Here is a 23538-nt window from a genome sequence, read left to right as displayed (position 1 = left end):
AATTTTGTTGAAAAACTTATCTTGTAATGAAATAGTTTCTCAAATATTTGTCAAATGATTTTGAAGATTATGAGATTTTAATTATCAATGTCCAAATTTTAAGTAACTGCTTAGGAACAACAATTTCCAAGTTCATCAGAATTTTGAAACTGGATGAAATTTTAATTGAAGAAAACAATATTTAGAACTAATTTGTGACATATTTACTGACAACCTACCCGAACACATTACACGAAAGACTGATCAATATCGTGATTATTGAATCTACATCATGTTTATGCTATGATACAGCCAATAATTCTAAAACGGCTGCAATAGTAAAACTGTTTCATTAAACGAACTCTAAAAGGAGTAATATTAAGGCAATTACCACTTCTGAGGTGTGTATATTAAAGCTTAATAAAAGAGCTTTACAATACAACTTATCGGATTCCAATAACTTGTCTAGTTCAGTAATGACACCAAGTTGAAGTGGTAAAAACATAAATTTTTACGATTTTCAAAATCCATATCAAAGCAAATTTTAAGGGAGTTGGGAAAGAACGGATAGGGGAAAGGGGGACCTACTCAGTGGGAATTTTTCCGTAATTGCAAAAAATAATCAGACAGCCCAGACTGGGAATCGAACCCAGATCTCTCGGTTACGCGCCAAGGGCTCTACCAGTTAAGCTATCCGAGACAAGTACTGACTACTTTATTCAGTCACGTATATAAAATTTCAAAATCCTGTCATTTTTAAATTACTCGCCCGATTAAGCTCATCTTTGAACTTAACCTTGGTCTTTATGGATAGATAAAGCATGTTAAGTTTGAGAAGAATCGGTTGTAAATTGAAAACGCTATCGTGCTGAACGAACTACATTTTCTGACTCGGCTCGACAAACTGAGTCAGAAATAGCTAAATTTTTCAAAAGTTGCGCCATGAGGACGGCTGCAATAGTTAGATTTTTATGAAATCTACTAATAATTCGATTAATTCGATCAATTCTTGAGACAAGAAAATATATTCTTTCAAACTATCAAAAATATATATTCTTGTGACAGGAAAATTTTTTCAAGAGTAGTACTTTTTTTTCTCAGTGTGCATCATAAAATATTTACAAGTAAAGTGCATGACATTTGTAATGTGGTCGAGGACTCGATTGAAAATTTGTGTTCACTGATCATCAAACAATGTATCAGCATAACTTTTGAAATATTGAAAAGCAACAAAATGAATGATTGAAAGCATTTGAAATATGAATGTCAGTAGGTGAGAGTTTCGTATCGCATAAAAGAGGTGTTGTTACACTTTGAAAGTTAAATACATCAATGTGAGAGCAGAGGATAAAATGAAAAATAGAGATTGTAGACATTCGTTGCTTTTTATGCTCAAAGTTATTCTCATTTCTTTTATTTGTATCTCTGTTCCTGTTCCGTATCACGATTCTAACGAAAGAAACTTGATAACTTTATCTTTTTTTTATTTGAAGTTTCTTTCTTATAACTCCGAGCTACAACACTCCTATCTTCTGAATAAAATAACTGTCTAACATTCTTTTATTTAAATATCAAATTATTCATTCATTATGCAGTGAAAAATTTCGTGTTATGTTTAAACTCCGCTAGTGAATGTTAAATATTTGAAATTTGTTGTAGGATATATTAATACGCCGTGCGATGTGTTATCTGGTCACTTTTAGTCGTTCATTATTCCAAAAGAATTCCATATTCATATCTTTTACTTTGTTATGAACTCTGCAAATATTTAAATTTTTTATCATTAGCGAGGTAGCGAAGTGTTAGGATTAAATGCTCTTCTTAACAGTTAATTAATTTTGAGAATAGAGGTATTATTTCTTCATAATTACTGCGTTGAAAATTTTGTAAAAAACTTGCTTATTTTGTCAGGAATTTTTTTTTTAAATTGTGGTCTATTATTCATGAATTTGCTCCATTCTCTTCTGATACTCAACAAAGCTGAATTCATAATTTATTAATCAATATCCTTGGGTCGATGAAATAGATAGGTGCAAAAGTTCATTGAAAAATTGGTTCATTACTTTGAATCGTTATGCATGAATCGTTTTTCATCAATTTTGTACAACAGTTATTTATTTATTTATACCTGAATATTAAGACAGGTATTATCATTTTTAAAACTTTCTTCTATATTGTTATTATTTGATTTTTTTATGAGAAAAATGCTACTAAAATATATTAAAATTTATTGCACGCCTCAAAATGACTTTTGTTTTCAAACTTTAAAGAAATATCTCGATAGTTTATTATAAATCAATTATTATTATTATTATTCATTTATTTATTTATTACATCAAGCTACAAACTATGTGACAGTTTTATGTCAGAGTTTTTATCAGTTTTCGAGAAGTTTCATTTAAGGTAGTTCTTTCCCAACCTATAGTTTATGCTACTGCTGTCTTTTTCATTCGCTAGTGTCGCCTCTCTTACGGACTATTGCTCACTTACTTCCACGTATGACTTTATTTGTTTACTTTACTAGTTTATCAATGATTTCTCAAAAACTATGTGGTAGGGAATTCCAGAATTTTTTAGGGTAATTAAATATGTATTAATCTAAGTAATATCAATTTTTCGTGAAATTCTTAAAATTTTTTCAATACAAAAATAATAAAACTTCGCGGTTTTCACTCTCTTTTCCCATACCGCCTGTGTAAAAATATCATTTTCAATTGAAATTATCTTCGGTTAGACGTCGTAAATCTTCTCCAAATTTTAACAGCATGTGCATTATGCATTTCATTACTTATATTATAAACTACAAAAATTAATAACAATTGACATGAAAAAAAAAAAACTGTAATGAGCATTGAAAGTTTCAGTTAAAAAAATTGCAGGTCTCATAAGTGAAGAAATCTGCCTGGTACACGGAAAGAACAATAACCAACTGCACATACTCGTATAGTATACTCCGTGATATCTATAGTGAAAAAAAATTTCAGACTATAGTCAATATCCTTCAAAGTATACTAAATTTTTGGACTGTACTTAGTGAAGTCTTCGATTTAATCGATTAATTTTTCTGGTTATATCGCGTAAAATTTCATGGGATATAATCTGAAAAATTATTTTGTGGAAATTAAATTATACTCGGTTGAAATTTGGATTATGCCCACGGTGACTCCGCCATTTTTTTTTCTAGCGCCTGCGCGTAAAGTGCTGTTTATAATTTTTGAGTTATAGTCAATCAGCATATTGGACATTAATTAAAATATAATCAGTGAATTATATGAGTGTGTGACTATTTATATATTTTGATATGTAAAAATATGTTTTTCTTAGCCTAACATTTTTAAGTTCGAAGAGTCTAAGAAAAGAAAAAAAAATTTTTTAACCCCAAATTATCGGAAAAATTGTGCTTTAATGCTCCTTAAATGTATTTAATGTATGTAATAATTATTTAAAACAATATTTGACTAACCTAATATTTAAAATACATAATAGATATGACAATACTAAGTACGCAGGCGCTAGAAAAAAAATTGGCGGAGTCACCGTGGGCATAATCCAAATTTCAACCAAGTATAATTTAATTTACATGAAATAATTTTTCAGATTATATCCCGTGAAATTTTACGCGATATAACCAGAAAAATTAATCGATTAAATCAGAGACTTCACTGAGTACAGTCCAAAAATAGTTTAGTATACTTTGAAGGATATTGACTATAGTCTGAAATTTTTTTTCGGTATAGATATCACGGAGTATACTATACGAGTATGTGCAGTTGGTTATTGTTCTTTCCGTGTATGTAAACATAACCAATAGAATTAAAAAATTTATTTAAACAAATGACAATCGAATAGAATAAATTTAGTTACAATAAAAATTCATTATTTCTAAGTCAAAAAAATATAGGTTTCGGATAAGTAATCACCAACTTATCATATACTAAAACCTTCTCCGAAACACGCTGCATCTTATGGTATAAGTATTATTCCGATTGGTTCAGTAGTTTTCGCAGTATAACCGGACGAAAAAACCGGCTCTTCATTTATTAGTATAGATTTATTACTAGCTGTTACTCGCCCGCTCCACTGATCGCTTTATAGAATTGCATTTTTAGATCTAGACTTGAAATTTGATTAGAGTATTGTTTTGACTTGCACAGATTCCCAATTCTATCGAATTGGCATGCACCTTTTATCCATGTAATTATTCTAGCTAATATTAATTGTAACTTTCAATGTGCAATCATTATAACATTCCCGTGTATTTCTTACAAAAATTAATAATAATTGACATGAAAAAAAAAAAATTTGTAATGAGCATTGAAAGTTTCAGGGCCAGTTTTTCAATCCGAGATAAAATTTTATCCGGGATAAAAGTACTGCCAATCTAATAATAAAAATAAATAATTCAGCACAGTGAATTGCGTACGAGTAGTTCTCCCTGAATTCAGCCACTTATTTTTAATTAAAATAAATAAACATTAGTCGCATGTCACAGAAATATTAATTTCCAACTGTGACAACGTGCTGATTGTCAATAAATAAAACAAAAAATTAGGAAAACGGATGATCCCTGCAACTTCCCACTAATTCTATATCTAAGCGCTTGAAATTGCACTTGTAACGTTATCGAGCTCTTCGAGCTTCAAATTACAAATTATGTGTTATTTTGAGCTCAAAATGGTCGCTGTTCTATATTTTTGAGCTCTTTGAGCTCATATCTTGGGTTTGACATATCTATTATTAATTTGTAATTGTGTTAATTAATTTAAAATAATTTAAATGACACAATAAGAGGGTTATAATTATTTTTATGATATATTTATTTTTTATTTAAATAAATGACCAAATTCATGGAGAACTAACTGAGATCAATATCACGTCGCTAAATTATTTATTTTTTTATTATATTGGCAGTACTTTTATCTTGGATAAAATTTTATCCTGGATTGAAAAACTGGCCCTCAATTAAAGAAATTGCAGGTATCATAAGTGAAGAAATCTGCCTAGTATACAGAGTGTCCAAAAAGTCACGGACGCCATTATAGCATCTGATGAAAAAAATAATTCTGAGACGAAAAGTTCTTAGCCATTTTTCAATTAACCGCATAGATAATTAATTATTAATTAAAAATAACGCCTCTTTATTTGTTAGAGAGAGAGCGCCAGTGTCCAGTAAAGTATGTGCCAAACAAAGACACAACTAACTGTATAACTAACTAGTTTCTATAGCTAACGTAGTCACACATATTTACTTACACATTCACACGTGCAAGCGTCTTCGTTGGAACGCACTTGACTTGACACTAGTGCTCTCTCTCTCTAACGCATAAAAGGACGTTATTTTAATTAATAATTAATTATCTATGCGTCTGATTAAAAAATGGCTAAGGACTTTTCGTCTCAGAATTATTTTGTTTTTCAGATGCTACAATGGCGTCCGTTACTTCTGGGACACTCTGTATAAACATAACCAATAGAATTAAAAAATTTATTTTAAACAAATGACAATCGAATAGAATAAATTTAGTTACAATAAAAATTCATTATTTCTAAGTCAAAAAAATATAGGTTCCGGATAAGTAATCACCACCATATCATATACTAAAACCTTCTCTGAAACACGCTGCATCTTATGGGATAAGTATTATTCCGATCGGTTCAGTAGTTTTCGCAGTATAATCGGACAAAAAACCAGCTCTCCATTTATTAGTATAGATTTAGAAAGTTTCTTAAAATTTTGCTCGCATGACTCAACTACTTTAACAGTCTATTCAACTTTAAAATTCATTTTAATCACTTAAATCCAATTGACGGCTTATTAACAATATTATTTTTCAGTTCTCAAATAATTGAATAACAAATTCATATTTGAGGCGTGAACTTTCAGATTTCCGAAACCTTTTAACTTTTTACCTCTACCCTTTGAGAATAGAATCATCCGGTCCATCTCCCAGATTTAAATGTAAATCAGTGTTTCCTTACACCAAACAAATGATTGTATTATACAAAGTGTGTCTGCTGGAAGCAAACTCAGACCCGATTTTCAAGAAATTTCCCCCAAAAATATAAAATAAGAAAATAACTAGTCCAAAATAAATTGATATGATCAAATTTCCACTCACGCACTTTCTGTTATTCACAATTGTAACGCTCGAAGCTTTTGCGTTCTGCAAACATTTACCGATTGTAAAAATGATCGAAGGTACAAATTACATAAAAAAAGTTTTGATCTCCCATCGGTATAAAATATAAATATAAATAACATTCAGTAATTTTATTTTAAATTCGCGTACATATCAACCTACGCATGTAAAATGTTTTCACCCCAGAATTTCATCTCTCTCTTGGGATCTTCGTATCATTTGATCACAGATGGATTGCGGATATTTTACGAACGAAAAATTCGGTAAACCAGGTGTTAAACTTTTATCAGCAATGCCATCAGTGTAAATCAGTAATGGAAATATGAGGACAGTGAGAGTGTGTGCTGATGGATGTGACATTTTACTTCAACGTTTTTTTTATACTTCGAGCTATATGAAATATAGAAGGTCACGTCATCACGCGTTAGCTAGTAGCTGCCTCTCGATCCTGCCCCATCGCTACCCTTGTGTCTTGTTTTATCATATCATTCTTCCGAGCTTAACGCACGTATCTACTTTGTATGTAGACAGCAAATTTTCGAGACTCTCACTCTATGACCGTCCCCTTATTTTCATAAGACGGCGTCGCAGTTGGAGCTTCTTTTTCCTGTTAATAATCTGAACAAAAACAGTTTCACTGTAAAAAATTGCGCCAAGCCCACGTTCATAAGACTATTAAGAAAAAAAAATTTGTTTTTTTCTTTACAAAAAGATATAAAATAAAAAAATAAAAAAATCCAAGTAACCGATATAATTGTTTATGATTTTCGGAAATTAAAAAAAATTTTGTTGTAAATTTAAAAATTAAAAAAAAATTTTGTAACGTATTTAGTGTGCGCGGTTGCAAAATATTTTACTTTTAATGAAATTCGTAAAATTTATTTACTAGACTTTAAAAAAATTGAAATACACAATGACGCAATTACAGGATAATGGTATCTTTTTTTAACTGTAGTTTCCCATCTAATGAAGGATTACTATGCACACTCGAATTATTTAGTCTGTGACAGATCACTTTGCCCATCGAAAAAAAGTCAGGATCGAAATTTTTGCGTTGCTATAGTTTGTGCTGATTAAATTTAGTAATTTTAAGTAGATTAATTGTTATAAGTGAATATAATTAATTAATAACAGTAAAATAAAGTATGAATTACTGTTATAATATACAATTTAGGAAAAAAAAGTACCGTAGAATTAAATAAAATTTTGCAACCTCAAAATACCGTTCTGCTTACAGTAAACACAGTCGGTAGTCTGGCGCTCCGTTGACAACGGATTTGAACGGAACTTGGCGCCAGATTCTACCGAATCTGTGAATACATTCCTCGTCATGTTTCTTGTACCCATCATTATCGGACTTTTATACTCCTACTGCTTTTTTTCCATCAGGAATAAAAATTATTCTGAGATCAAATATCGCTTTTCGATGCTATCAAAGGACTTTCTTTTTTTTATCTTGTTTCTTTCTTTTGATTAACTTAACTTTTATTATGATCCATATTTTTATCACAAGTACTCAACTACTTTGAGTTTAAAGATTATTTTTAGTAGAAAAGTTTACTTCAAAAAAAAGTAATTAGAAAATCATACCCTGAAAAAAAAAATTATTCAAGAAAATATTCTATTAAAAATTTTATTGTTTCAATTTTCAGTTCGAATTAATGACATTTACTCACAAATCTAAAAAATAAAAAAAAAAAGGTAAGCATAAAAAATTTACCATCTAAGAATTTTATACGGAAAAAACTAAAAATTTGTAATTATTATTTTTTTTATCTCACATTGTTTTTATTAAATGTATTTTATGATTTGTTAACTTCTTAAAATACTTTAAAGACTGAAGTTGTCAGTTTGCAAAGGTTATTATTTATTTATTTATTTATTTATTTATTATTTAATTTCAATGCCAAGGCAGTATAGCAAGATGGCAAAAGTATACAAAAAGAATTACAATAAAAGTACACGTATGACTAATGAAAATATAAAATTTCGAAAATATTAGATATTAAGAATTGATCGTTTTTCTTTACTTTACTTTGGAATACAATTATGACAAATACAAGAAAAAAAATAAATTTGAGTATAAAAATTGAGCATTAAAAATTTAAGAGTTAATTAAACTCAGTGGCACAAATTATACAAATTATAGAAGATGATAATCTGAGATGATCTAGAACGATAAACTAATGTAACAGAAATGTGTAAATGAATATCAAAGGTTTGAAAATTAGGATTCATTGTCTTCTTTAAAAGTTTGAAATTAAGATTCATTATCTCGTTCACGTTTCATGAAGAATTCAAAAGTACTAGTTTTAAAAGAATTTAAGCTAAGTGAATTCGTGACTTCAAATGGTAATTCCCTCCAAATTCGGATCGCAGAAACTACGAAGGAATGTTCAAAAGTAGTAGTTGAGAAGTTTGGCATTTTAAAAGACACATTGATTTATTTAGCAGCAATTCTTTCCGATCTTCTAATATCTGTGGATTCTTCAACGAAGAGACTTCTAAGGAACTTTGGTTGACCTGATTTTAGAAGTTTGTAGATGAAGCACGCTAACGAGTTATTATAGAAATTTTATTTTGATTGAATCATTATTCACAAATGCAACCTTCATAAATTATCAATTTCAGTCTTTAAAATTACCTATTAAATAAACAAATCATAAAAGAGGTTTAATCCGAACAAAAACAGTTTCACTGTAAAAAAAATCGCGCCAAGTCCACGTTCATAAGACTATTGAGAAAAAAAAATTTCTTATTTCTTTACAAAAAGATATAAAATAAAAAAATTAAAAAAAACAAAAAAAATTTTGGAACGTATTTAGTGTGCGTGGTTGCAAAATATTTTACTTTTAATGAAATTCGTAAAATCTATTTACTAGGACTTTTAAAAAATTGAAATACACAATGACGCACACCAAGTACGTTCCAAAATTTTTTTTTAATTTTTAAATTTACAATAAAATTTTTTTTAATTTCCGAAAATCAAATACAATCATATCGGTTACTTGGATTTTTAAATTTTTTTATTTTATATCTTTTTGTAAAGAAATAAGAAATTTTTTTTTCTTAATAGTTTTATGAACGTGGACTTGGCGCGATTTTTTTTACAGTGAAACTGTTTTTGTTCGGATTTTAGTATTTTTTGTAATTATAATAAAAATTTACAATTGGTACCAACTTAAATCTCGCGTTGGCTGCATTTTTTATAACAAACTATCCCCTTGAAGCTACAGTTTATGTAAAAATAATTGCAGGTGTAGATGCAAGCTGTGAAATTTATTTTTTTAACTGTAGTTTCCTATCTATTGGAAGATTACCATGCATTCTCGAAATATTTAGTCTGTGGCATGTCACTTTTTACATAGAAAAAAAGTCAGGATCGAAATTTTTGAGCTTGCTATAGTTTGTGCTGATAAAATTTAATAATTTCAAGTAGACTAATTATTATAATTGAATATAATTAATTAATATCAGTAAAATAAAGCATGAATTACTGTTATAATATAAAATTTAGGAACAAGAAGTACCGTAGAATTAAATAAAATTTTGCAACCTCAAAATACCGTTCTGCTTACAGTAAACATAGTCGGTAGTCTGGCGCTCTGTTTACAACGGATTTGAACGGAACTTGGCACCAGATTCTACCGAATCTGTGGATGAATAAGTTAAAGAAGAAAAAAATAAAAATAATTGAAAATAGAATTAAAGTTTTTAAATACACGAAATTGTAACTATTATTATCGTGATGGTAAATATCGTCACCTGTAATTATAATAGTTAATAAATTTCAGTCAAAATCATTCCAAGTAACTATAAAATGGGTTTACTATTAAAATGGGATCAAATAACATTTTTCTCTTCAATCAAGTAGTTTTACATCAGCGTTCGAAAAAGAAGCTTACTGTTGATTGCTTTTATAATCATCGAGGTTTTTTAATATTATTATTAAAATAAATTATGATCAGAATATTTCTCTCCAAAAGTAGTTCACATTTTACTTACCAAGTTAATATGCAGATTGAATGTAAACTTTTTTAATGGTTTGTTGAATTATACTAAAATGTTCGTTTTTAAATTCGCTTTATGCTTATCTCTCTCATTTTCAATGTATTTAATGGTAGTTGTCTTTCCGCAATTTTACAGTAACTAGAATTTTTACTCACCAAATGAAGATTTTTTTTTGTTCATACATCATTCTTAATTGATGTCAAAAAATTTACAAACAAAATTATCAATTAATCATGATGAATTTTTTATAATTTATTTTTATTACTTGTACAACAACAATTATGAATGAAAAATTTTTCTTTATTATTTTAAATCATAGCTTTTTAGATTAAATTTTATAAAAAATTATAATCTTGTTGAATTTTCGTATAATTTGAAGGAACAAATTGAACGAAGGAGAAAAGTTTTAATTTTACTTCTTTCATAATTTATCAATTATAGAAGAAAACTTTTTTATCTAATTAATTATGGAAGAAAAGAAATATTTGATATTGATTGTTTTATCGTATTGCACAATCTTTTAATGCATTACCAGTTGAAAAAAAAAAAAAATAAATAAAAACTTGAATCATAGTTCTTCATAAAGAACAAAACTTGGAGTGAAATAATCCACTGGCTGATAAAAAGATGACTTGGCTCAAAAAGTTATAGAAGTTTTGTGAAAAATATAGTTAAGTTGATAAACGTCAAGGTTTTATAAAAACCATTGACAAATTAAAAACTTTTAGACAGAAAATAAAACAAAGTAATTTATAAGCTACTTTCATTTCCGACTTCATTATACCGAGACGCCACTATATTAAAATGGAATAAAATAAAAGCTACCATTAAGTATATTACTTCGGTCATAATTTCGTAGAATAATTTCCGATGAAGCTAATTAAAAATTCCGAGTATGCAAAACTTTATTTCATACATACTTTAGAAATCACTTTGGAAGCTTCCATGGAAGTATTTAGTTTAGCAATTCGTTGTAAAAAAAACTAAAACTAGAAATTTTATCGCCAAAATTATTGTAATTGAATAAAATTTATATTAGTCATAAAAAAGTTTAAATTCAGTTTAGCATGGAGATTCTTCCAATAAATCTACTCGCCGATTGAAACTGTACGGAAAGAAAAAAATAGTAACAGCGGTTCCTGAATGGCGGAGAAATAGTTCGAGTAATTTATACGAAAATTTTTTTCGGTTTTTACTCTATGCACCGACATATTGTTATTACAAGTTGAAAATCTGTCAGACTAACAAGGAGAAATTTGAAATTATTAAAGTTTTGAGACCTCATGACAAATAAATCATGACTTTTTTTTAAAAACAAAAAATTTCATTTCTAAACCAATTGAAAAATTAATCTTAAAAAAATCGAGGTATAAGAATGTATAAAGAATTATAAAAACTGTCCAAATTATTTGAAACATTAGCGAGTCCTTCTATATCATAAAATTGCTTTCGTTTTTTCTTTATAACTATTTTTATTGTTATACTTTTATTAGTTCACGAAACTACAAAAATTTGCATATCATTATACAAATAATTTAGTAGAGCCAAAATTTGTAGTTTTCAAATTTAATTTGATGTAATAGAACTGGAAAATAAAATCATTACTGTCAATTAGATTGTGAAACTCCGGAAACACGATAATTTGAAAAAAAAATCCATCCATAACGTCATTTTTTTTCTTTAAGGGGGATAGCCACTGTGAGGTTCAAAAAAATAGGTGAATTTTTTTGACCGGGATAATAAAGGAATTTGGGGATCGGGTTTTTTTTATTTTATAAAGTATACATTAAAGATTATTCCCCTAAATTTTTATTAAAAAATATCATTTTGTTACAAAGTTATTAGGATTTTTGTGGAGGACCAAAAAAATCCCCCCCCCCCCCCCACGGTGCGATCTCTAACTCAAAAACGGATTATCTAAAACAAAATAACGAAACAGCGTTGTAATGTGCATGCATGTGGTTATCGTTGCACGTAGGGGATTTTGAAAATTTGAATTTAAAAAAAATGGCGACATATTAAAAATTTTTTCTTTTTTAACTTTCCGCTAAGAAAATTGAAAATTTTCAAAAATCGGGAAGTTATTGGTTTTACCCCGTTTTTCGAAAATCGATTTTTCAACGGATGTTGACGTTTTGAGGTCCTAGGAAGACTCCCCGAATGTTTCCGCGGTGATGTCCGTATTTATGTGTGTGTGTGTGTGTGTGTGTGTGTGTGTGTGTGTGTGTGTGTGTGTGTGTGTGTGTGTGTGTGTGGCCGTATGTAAACCTCTCATAACTTTTGAACGACTTGACCGATTTCATCGCGGTTGGTTCCATTCGAAAGGTCTTGACCAAAATTAGATTTTTAATACCATTTGGACCGATTCTACGCAGTAAATTTTGAGAAATCTCAAAAAAACAAAAAAAAAAATTTTGAAATGTGGTTTTTTTGGAATTATTTTTAAATGGCTTTACCGATCAATTTCAAAATCTAATCAGCTCTTAAGATCAAAAAACCACGTAGATCACTGCAAGCCTGGTCAAAATCGGTTGATTCGTTCGTAAGTTATCGTTGTCGAAAGAAAACCGAAAAAAGTGTTTTTTCGGAATTACTTCGAAATCGTTTCATTCATTCAAAAGTTATTGCCGTTTGAAAATTCAACAAATTGCGTTTTATTAAATTACTATTAGAGTTTTGAGTTCGAAGAGCTCAAAATGACACAAAAATCATATTTTTGAGCTCGAAGAGCTCAGAAACGTATTGTGTAATTTTGAGCGCTTAAGTACAAAATGAACGGGAAGTTGCAGGGATGGCCTTTAGGGTCAACCGTCATCCTAGTTTTTTTTTCTTATTTTTTTGGATTCAAACAGCCCTAAAAAATCTTAAAAATTAAAATTTTCAAAATCCCCTACGTGCAACGATAGCTACTGAATAGACGAATACGGGAATATTTATGTAAATTACAGTTCCTACCAGTTCAAAAAAAGTAGTTTCGAGAAAAACGCGTTTTCGTCGAAGAGCCGCGCGTGCAATGGTTATTTGACACGCTGTTACAAAAATGACTATAACTCGAAAAATATTCGGAATTTTTATATAAAACTCTAGATGCATATTTTTGAATGTATAAACTTTGATTTAATAAAAAAAACATTTTTTTTTTTTTAATTTTACAGTGGCTATCCCCCTTCATAAATTTATTATTTAATTACAACTTATAATTAACTAGATGATCTCCAGCCACTTTACTTAACATATTATAAAATAAATTAAATTTCTAAATTCATATGAAATATTTTTTTTTACTAAATAGATCTCCAAAAAGTTTTTGAAACTAGAACAAAAATTCTTTCATCTGTAGATGAGTAATTGAATTGCTAGAAAATCTCTTACAAGAAAACAATAAAAATAAAATTTCTATTCTTTTAATAAACGTTATAAAACGTAAATGTTTTAATTGTCAAAACTTTTCTATTCATAAATTTTTTTCCGCTAAAAATCTCAACAATTTTCTAGATGTAACTCATCAAAATTGTAAACGATGAAAACGAACAGAAATTACATAATTTGTTATTGAATATCATCTCTAATACCGACAAAAAAAATTAGGAAAACGGTTGACCCTGAAGGCCATTCCTGCAACTTCCCGCCAATTCTATACCTAAACGCTTCAAATTGCACTTATGACGTTTTTGAGCTCTTCGAGCTTATAAATACAATTTGTGTATTATTTTGAGCTCTTTGAGCTCAAAAGTTTGATAGAAATTTGATAAAACACTATTTTTTAATTTTCAAATCACAATAACTTTCGAATGAATGAACCGATTTTCACGTGGTTGGTGGCGTTCGACGCAGTTTTTTAAGTTTCATATAGAATCTGTAAGTTTAAATTGATAGAGCGAAAAATTTCGGAGTAATTCAGAAAAAACACTTTTTTCGGTTTTCTTTCGTCAACGATAACTCACGAACGAATCAACCGATTTTGACCGGACTGGTGGCGATCGACGTGGTTTTTTGATGTTAAGAGCTGATTAGTTTTTGGAATCGATTGGTAAAGCCGTTTAAAAGTTATTCCATAAAAACCACTCTTGAAAAAATTTTTTTTTGTAGTTTTTTTGCGATTTCTCAAAATCTACCGGTCTGAATCGTACTAAATTTTCTTTTCAGATTTTTAAGATTTCTCAAAATCTATTGATCTGATTCGGTCCAAATAGTTTTCAAAATCTAAGTTTGGTCAAGCCCTTTTGAATGGCACTAACCGCGATCAAATCGGTCAAGCCGTTCAAAAATTATGAGAGGTTTACATACATCCACACACACACACACACACACACACACACACATACATACATACAGACACCATCGCGGGAATAGTCAGGGAAGCTTCCTAGAACCTCGAAACGTCGAGATTCAATGAAAACTCGATTTTCGTAAAACGGGATGAAAACAATAACTTCCCGATTTTCTTAGCGGGAAGTTAAAAATAAAAAAAATTGACCCAAAAAAAGTTTGTTCATCCTTCCAATCTGATTTTCTCTTATCTACCCCATTGCTCAAAACCCCAATTCGTTATCGATGACAATATTCATTTATTCCTTCCTATCCATTATATCTGACAGAACGAAAATTCTCTCCATCTCTATCTCCAGTTCTGAAAACATAACATTCGGTCAAATATGACACATGTAGCCATAATAATTCAATCATTCCAATCGCCTTCGATAAATTATTTTAGCTATTACCAAGACCGATGATAAAAAATGAATTCCTGGGAAGTAATTTCAGTATTTAAATTCAAACACAAATACACTAGCAGTACAGAAGAATCCGTCGAAATTTCAATTATCTCTATTTACCCTCGAAGAATTTTTCACCCTCCAAATTCCCATTTTATCGAGTTCGAAAATTTTAATTAACTTTACGGTTTCGTTCAATTCGAACCCGCCTATGTACACAGTTACACTAAATTTTTTTTTCTCACTCATGTAATTTGATTTTCTGTAAATCCTGGTGCAATTAATTGTCGTAGTTTCCACGGAATTAAATCCATCCCACCGAGATATTACTTACCTACATACTGATATATACTTACTGTCAACACGGAATAGAACATAATAAAAAAGCAAGCTTAACCCTTCGTAAGTAGCGTGTCTTTTCCGAACTAAGTCGGTCGCGTGGTGAAAATTGTGCTGGCGCACGGGGGGGGGGGGGGGTTTTTTTTTTGCTTGGTTAAAAAAATTTGAAAAAATTCTATTGTTTTCGATAGAGTAGAGAAAGATACCAAAATTTCAGAAAAATCGAAAAGGGTCGGGTTCAAAAGTGGTCGATTTGGCATGAAATGCCCCATGTATAATATAAAAATATAATATAAATAAATATATTTTTTTTATTCTATATATAGATCAAATTTAGATATAATTGACAGACTGAATATAGATGAATTAAGTAAAGAATTTTACGAAATAAAATAATTTGTTGTTGAAAAACAAAAAAAAAAAAGTTATTTTTAACTTTTTATAATTTTCGTTTTTTTAAGCCCTGTAACTTTTTTCCTATGCATTTTAGCGAAAAAATGAAAGAGACCTTTTTTTGTAGAGAATTTAATTTCCGACAAGATAACAAAAAGGGAAATTTGAAAAAAAAAATTTTTTGACGATTTACAATGAAAATACAGAAAAAAGTTTTTTTTCGATGTATTTTAAATGGGAAAGGGGACCCCCATGCGCCATCTCAATTTTCAAGATATCAAGCTCATCTATTAGGAGGTTTTTTTTGGTCTAACAAAAAAACTTTTTAGATGTATTTACTCAAAAAAAAAAATTTTTTTATTCTGACGCAGTTTAGTGCCCATGTATGGTTTGACATATCCTGATCTGACTCAATATATCAATTTCACGCCCATTAAAGTCATATATGTCGATGTATAGTTTTTCAACCAGGGGTAGTGTTTAAAATTTTCAACAGATGGCGCATGGTTGCTAAATTGTCTCCATACCAGGGAGTTGAGATTGAGATATTAAGTTTTAAAATAAAAATTATTTTTCTATAAAGTTTATCTCACATTAGTGTTAGATTAATCAATCTCTAAGCCAATTTTTGTTTAATCTATACTAATAAATGGAGAGCCGATTTTTTTGTCCGGTATAGCGAAAACTATTGAACCGATCAGAATAATACTTATACCATAAGATGCAGCGTATTTCGGAGAAGGTTTTAGTATATGATATGGTGGTGATTACTTATCCGGAACCTATATTTTTTTGGCTTAGAAATAATGAATTTTTATTGTAACTAAATTTATTCTATTCGATTGTCATTTGTTTAAAATAAATTTTTTAATTCTATTGGTTATGTTTATATACTAGGCAGATTTCTTCACTTATGAGACCTGCAATTTCTTTAACTGAAACTTTTAATGCTCATTACAAATTTTTTTTTTCATATCAATTATTATTTATTTTTGTAAGAAAGACGCGGGAATGTTATAATGATTGCACATTGAAAGTTGCAATGAATATTAGCTAGAATAATTACATGAATAAAAGGTGCATGCCAATTCGATAGAATTGGGAATCTGTGCATCAAGTCAAAATAATACTCTAATTAAATTTCAAGTCTAGATCTAATAATGCGATTCTATAAAGCGCCCAGCGGAGCGGGCGAGTAACAGCTAGTACAGAATAATTGACATTTTCAGGAAAAAAAATTTGAAATATTAAAATAAATTAAATTTCTACCTTCATATACAATCATGTACGTGGCCATACATAAAATTTCCATGAATGACTATATCAGAAAATTTTTTTTGTAGGTAATTTATTAATTTTTTTAACTATTAAAATATTTTCAGTGCTTTTTTCATCGTAAAACTCATCAATTTTACGGAATTTATTGGTTTCGTTTTTCATTGTAAGTAAATAAGCGCTTGCGCATAAAAGTTTCATGATCTTGTATTATATAGTTTAGTTTGTGGTATGAGAAAAGTATTTTGAGTCAAGGAGTCAGAAGTAAGTTTAAGAGTTGAGGGTTGGGTGTGTCTCGTGTTGCCGCGTTCTCTTCACTGTAATCTTGATGGCTTTAATTTGTCCCCTTGACCTTCTGACTCTGTTTCTTTTTTTCATTTCATAATATTATAGCTTATAACTTATATATTTATATAAAATAGAAATATCTTTATACTGGCGAATAAATTTATATCTCCTACCTCACGCACCAATAAAACCTTGATATCTTTATGCTATTTTTATTTACGACTAAACTCTCGATGAAATAACATAAAAAAAAGAAAGTTCTAAAAATTTGAATACTTATTAATTTTTTTTTCTTTCTAGATATTTAAAATTAAATCTATCGAACACAAGTAAAGTATGCGAAGATTTAGAAAAAAAAAATCTAAACTAACAGAAACAATAATAGCTTTCCAGTGTTAGAATCTTTTGTTCTTTCTGTTATTTTAGTGGCGAGAAGGAGGAAGCGGCAGTGGTGTCTTTGATTGATCCGCGTCAGCTTTTTCGACAATATACACCGAGATACTTTTGAAAGCCAAGGGATTGAAGTAATAGAAGGGGATGATCGTAAGCACTCAAACAACAGATAGTGCAGCTGACCTCATAAATTCTCCGATGTTAAATTCATTTTACGATTCACTACAACCGCGTATTCACTTTTGTCACAAAAAATTTAACTGTGGTCATCTTTCCTTTAGGATTTACTCATTCGTTCTTTTACCAGTACTAGGTAACTTGTGATTGTACTGGTGCAATTGTGCTCCGTTAGAGGACTCAAGTGTTTTAGTTTTAATTTATTTTTTTATACTCCCCAAAGTTTATGCTTTTCACAGACTAATAAAAAGTGTTGATTAATAAAGTTTATAGTTACTGCGGTTGTAAATGAATTTATTTGATCTTGATTTTTTTGACACCGACTACTCGCAACAATCAACTGGACGACCGATAAATAATTTTTTATATTATTCTTAGATTGAATTATCTAGAATCATACCATTACATAACTGACAACCCGGATTTCACTTTTACAAATCATTCTAAAAATATAAAACAGCAGTTACCATAGAACAACACTCTTATCCTACAAGTTATAGATTACTATTATTCTCACACTTTTTATTTACATCAAAATCTGTAATCTTTTATGATACTAAGGAAGAAATATTGTTGTTAAGTCCCGGAAAAAAGAGTTCATATTCGATTTATATGGTAATCGATCCAATCCTACATGATTCAACCGTATTTGGTTAAATATAATCATACATGTGCATACATGATCATATATCCCTATATATGAGTCATGTGACCATGTATGAGACGTATGTGACTTTACATAATGTATATGTGATCATTTGAGTTAAATATAAACACATGTGACCATATATAAGCCACATGTAACCATAGGTGAGTATATAAGTCATACGTAAACATATTCAAGGTATATGAAGTTATATATGAGTCATATATGATTATATATGTCATATGCAAACATTTTATGTTATACTAGCTGTTACTCGTCCGCTCCGCTGGGTGCTTTATAGAATTGCATTTTTAGATCTAGAATTTAAATTTAATTAGAGTATTGTTTTGACTTGCACAGATTCCCAATTCTATCGAATTGGCATGCACCGTTTATCCACACGGAGAAAAAAGTATTGCTATTACCACGATACAGTATAGTGATGATCACGATCTCCGCATCACTATACTTTAGATGCGTATATGCCCAATCTAGTGGATCATGATTATCACGATCCACATGGATTCGGATATCGAGTGTCTATATTGCTATGGCTTATAGATGATTAGTTGTCTTGAATTAAATATTAATTATATTTTATTGCAGATTATTATTTTTTTGGTATATTATTGTTATTAACATGAATACAAATTCCTTTTGTAGCTTGATTAGTTAAAAATTTTTGTGTAGATTATGACAGTCAAAAATTGGGTTAGGTTTAAAAATGTTTAAATAATGACTTACAGCAGTACTGTTGGAATTTATCTCATATGACTTTTTTTTTATTTTTACAAATATTATTATTATTAGTCTAGAAGTTTGTATTATCGAAGTATTCATTTAAAAGAGGCAAATATTTTTATCATAAGAAAAAAATTTTTTAATGGAATTTTTACTCCTTTATTACTGTATATATTTCATACAATAACATATTTTTGTATAAAACAGTATGGGATAAAATCATTTATGCTAAAAAAGACTTTTATGAAAATAAAAATTTTATTTATTTAATACAATATATAATGTACATTATTTTTCCTTATCAACGCAGTAGAATTATATACAATAACCACGGATACAGCATTAACATAGTTAACATAGGAAGATTTATTTCTTTACTAGCCTTCAAAAATCGACACAAGTTTTTCAAGATTTCACTAGAGTAATTTATCAACAACCCAATCATCTATATCGCTATTATTATTAATTCACTAATTTATGTAATTATGACTATTTCATCACCAAAATTGTAAACAAATCCACTCGTGAGTTTCAGACTTGGTTATGCGTGGTGGTGCTGAAGGCGTCGTGGATCGTGATAATCACGATCCGTTTCGCCGTAGTAAGGAAACGTTTCTTAATGATCACAATACGTTTTGACATATTCACATACCACGGAAAGTGAATATAAGAATCCGAAGTATTGAGTATATCAGGTTGTAATATTGTGAAAATGACAATACTGTTTTGAGCTAATCACAATACTACGTTCACGATCCACTGGATCGCTACAATAGCAATACTTTTTTCTCCGTGCATGTAATTATTCTAGCTAATATTCATTGTAACTTTCAATGTGCAATCATTATAATATTCCCGTGTCTTTCTTACAAAAATGAATAATAATTGATATGAAAAAAAAAAAAAAATTTGTAATGACCATTGAAAGTTTCAGTTAAAGAAATTGCCGGTCTCATAAGTGAAAAAATCTACCTAGTATATAAATATAACCAATAGAATTAAAAAATTTATTTTAAACAAATGACAATCGAATAGAATGAATTTAGTTACAATAAAAATTCATTATTTCTAAGTCAAAAAAATATAGGTTCCGGATAAGTAATCACCACCATATCATACACGGAAAAAAAAATTTCGTTCTGGTAACCTAACTGTAGAGTTACCACAACTATACACAGTTTACTATTCGTTGTAGAGTTACAGTAACATAATGTTATTTAGTTCTGATAACTCAACGTTGTTGAGCTCTCAGAGCTCAACGGGATAGTTCTTAGAGACCAACGGTATAGTTGGGAGCGCTCTACGTTGCGCAGTAGTGGAGTGCGCTGACATATTTCATAACCTTCTAAAATGACAAACAGAATTATTTTGTTACTCATCCATATTAGTAAAAATATATGAGGACAATTAAGTTTCCAGTTTATTTATTTAAGGAAATAGGTTTTTTTTTTTTTCAAATTGAATTTCGTTAGAACAGTTTTGTATTTATGGTTTTCAAGGTTCATTTGCAGTGACTGTTAATTTAATTTATTAGTTGAATATATTGTGATAAGTAATAAGTTATCGGAATACATTAAAAAGACCCAATTTAACACAAAATAAAATTTGTTTTCGTTTATTTATCTTTTCTTGTGCATATACGGTAGTGATTTTATGTCCAATATTTATTGATATAATTAAGAAAATAAGATAATTTTGTGACGACCATATTTTTATTTTACAAATAATTTTTATTTGTAGTATAAGTTCTATTATTATTTTATTTCTATTATAATACTATTCTTATTTGTCATATACAATTATTGTTGGCAATATAAATTCGTTCTGTCGCATTTATTTATTAAATTATCAATGCTAAATCGTAAAATAGTATATTACATACCTAGGCCAGTAAAATAAGAAAAGTCTCAGATCACATGTAATTGTTGGCCGAGGCGAAGCTGAGGTTGACAAACATGTGATCTGAGGCTTTACTTTTTACTGGTCAAGGTGTGTATACTATTTTTCTGCTCGACGTAGCCGGAATGTGGCAACTTTGTTTAGCGCAGCGGCCAGAAAGTTGCCACTTTCCGGCAGGAGGGCAGAAAAAAATTATTAAGCAGACTGCCAAAAATTTGTTATAGTCTCAGAACGATTCTGTAGAGTTGTGAGAGGTAAATAACGTTTAGCTCTCAGAGCTCAACGATGTAGAGTTGCAGGAGCCAAACGGTATTGTTACCATAAGAATACGTTAACCTACTGGAACTTTTTACAACTAACTAACTACTATAGAGTTCCTATAGCAAAATTTTTTTCTCCGTGTATACTAAAACCTTCTCCGAAATACGCTGCATCTTATGGTATAAGTATTATTCCGATGGGTTCAGTAGTTTTTGCAGTATAACCGGACAAAAAAAACCGGGTCTCCATTTATTAGTATAGATGTGGCCCTATATACTTGCTGACATATAAGTCATATGTGACCATTTCTGAGTTATATGTACGCACATGTACGTCATACGTGATCATATGCGATTACGTTTGTCCATATATGAGCCATATGTGATCACTGATCACTAAACTGATCATATATGATCAATCCTACATATGTACAATCAAATATGGACATTTTTTACCGAGTATATTGATCGTGAATTGCCAACGGAAATATCCTCTTTGAATCTTATTCTGACAAACAAATCGAACGATATACATAAAAGCACGCATTCATCTCCCCATTCAATACATTTACATCATCCATCACGAAAAATCGATCATTAATTCACCATTGTAGAAGCTCTCACTATCTCCCCGGTACATTTGGATTCAGCATCCATCTTACAGATCCCCAAATAAAAACACATTTCCAGAAATTGACCAGTCAGTCTGCGTCTTGGGAACAAGCTTTATCGATACCGCTTTTTCACACTCTACTATATTTCACCGGCTACCTCTAAAATGTTAACCGAGAAGCAAAACAATTTGCCTAATCCGAAAAATCGGTATGAAAAATTGAGCTTTTCTTCTGAGAAAAGAATATTCATATTTTGTCGGATTTGCTTCAGCAAAATACGAAAAATATTGGTATCTTTTTCTGCAATGCAGCCAGGTTCATCGTTATCTAAAGCAATTGAGCTGTAATGGTATTCATATCACACAAGTTATGTTTGGAAAATGTAACTCGGTCGTAAAGTACCGGGGAAATTTAAAAAAGCATGTAAATTCTTCTTAAAATTCACTTTGTTCTGTTCTATTTGATAAATAAATAAATTTGAACATATATGCATATTACGAACTTTTTATGGTGCTATAAAAATCTATCAGTTTTAAAAAATCTATTTTTATGGCGCGATATGAAATGCGTAATAAAAATGCATGAAAAATGTCATTTTAAATAAAATAAAATATTTTTTTAAGTATTTCATACTCTATTTTATTCGATATACATATTAAACATATATTATCAGATATAAAAAATTAGATATACAGTTTACATATTATATTAGAGAGAGAAAATACCGGAGCAGATACTATCATTTTGTCATATCACATTTACTTTAAAAAAAATGTGCACTTATTTTTTATGAATCTTACATTTTCACATTTCGATAATGTCAGCATGTGGAGTGCCAAAAAAATTAATAGAGAATTTTTTTGCTCATACAAGACTTATAAATAAAACATTAACTTATAAATTATGGTTCTCTTTTTGTTTCATTTTTTAATTTTTACGACGCTCAAACTTGGTAACGACCATTGTTGGCGATTTATTTAATAAATTTGCACTAAAATGGAATAATTAATCAGCTTAGAACTCTCGAACTCATATTCTGGTCCAAAATTATGAAAAAATTTGGATCATCCAAAAGTTCACGCCTCATAACTTTGATTCAATTTTAAAAATCTTGAAAGTTATTCAGTCACAAGTTTTTTTTAACACAAAAAATTTTATCTTGAATACAGAATTCAAATGACGGGAGATCTGAATCATTTTTCAGTTGACAAAAGATCCCAATAATTCTTTAGAAGTTATCCAAACCCCGGAAAAATGATTTCGATCAGTTGTATCTAATCGTTTCTTTACGGTTAACTTTAAAAATTGCCAACGTTCGACGTTTGGTCATACACGTTCGTACATTATCATGCATCAGCAAATATGGTCATTCATAAAATATAACTCTCAGAAGAAAGTACTCCCTTGAATTTTACGTTTTATAGAGATTACATTGTTCCTTTCAGATAACTTTTATCTCTACAAATGCTTTTACCAAATCTAAGTGTAACGATAAAATAAAAAATCTTTGACTTTCTTAAAATTTACAAGCAGCCATAAAGAACGTCTATTTCTCATAAAATTAATTCATACCTCTGTAACTTGAAAACTTCAATTTATTTTATCTAAGAGGTATCAATCAAAAGATGAGAGATATTTTTGGCAGCATAAAAAGTGTTCAATTTAACA

General features: G+C 29.4%; 1 protein-coding gene across 5 annotated transcripts in view; it reads left to right on the top strand.

Moving 5' to 3' along the window:
• The window catches only part of LOC123260754 (small conductance calcium-activated potassium channel protein), a 230617-nt gene that overhangs the window by 153078 nt on the left and 54001 nt on the right, over positions 1–23538 (top strand). The gene's annotated exons all lie outside the window — the stretch shown is intronic.

Source organism: Cotesia glomerata, linkage group LG3 (assembly GCF_020080835.1).
Source record: "Cotesia glomerata isolate CgM1 linkage group LG3, MPM_Cglom_v2.3, whole genome shotgun sequence".
Classification (NCBI taxonomy): domain Eukaryota; kingdom Metazoa; phylum Arthropoda; class Insecta; order Hymenoptera; family Braconidae; genus Cotesia; species Cotesia glomerata.
The sequence above is the reverse complement of the archived record's forward strand: the minus strand, read 5'-3'. Positions and strand labels throughout refer to the sequence as shown.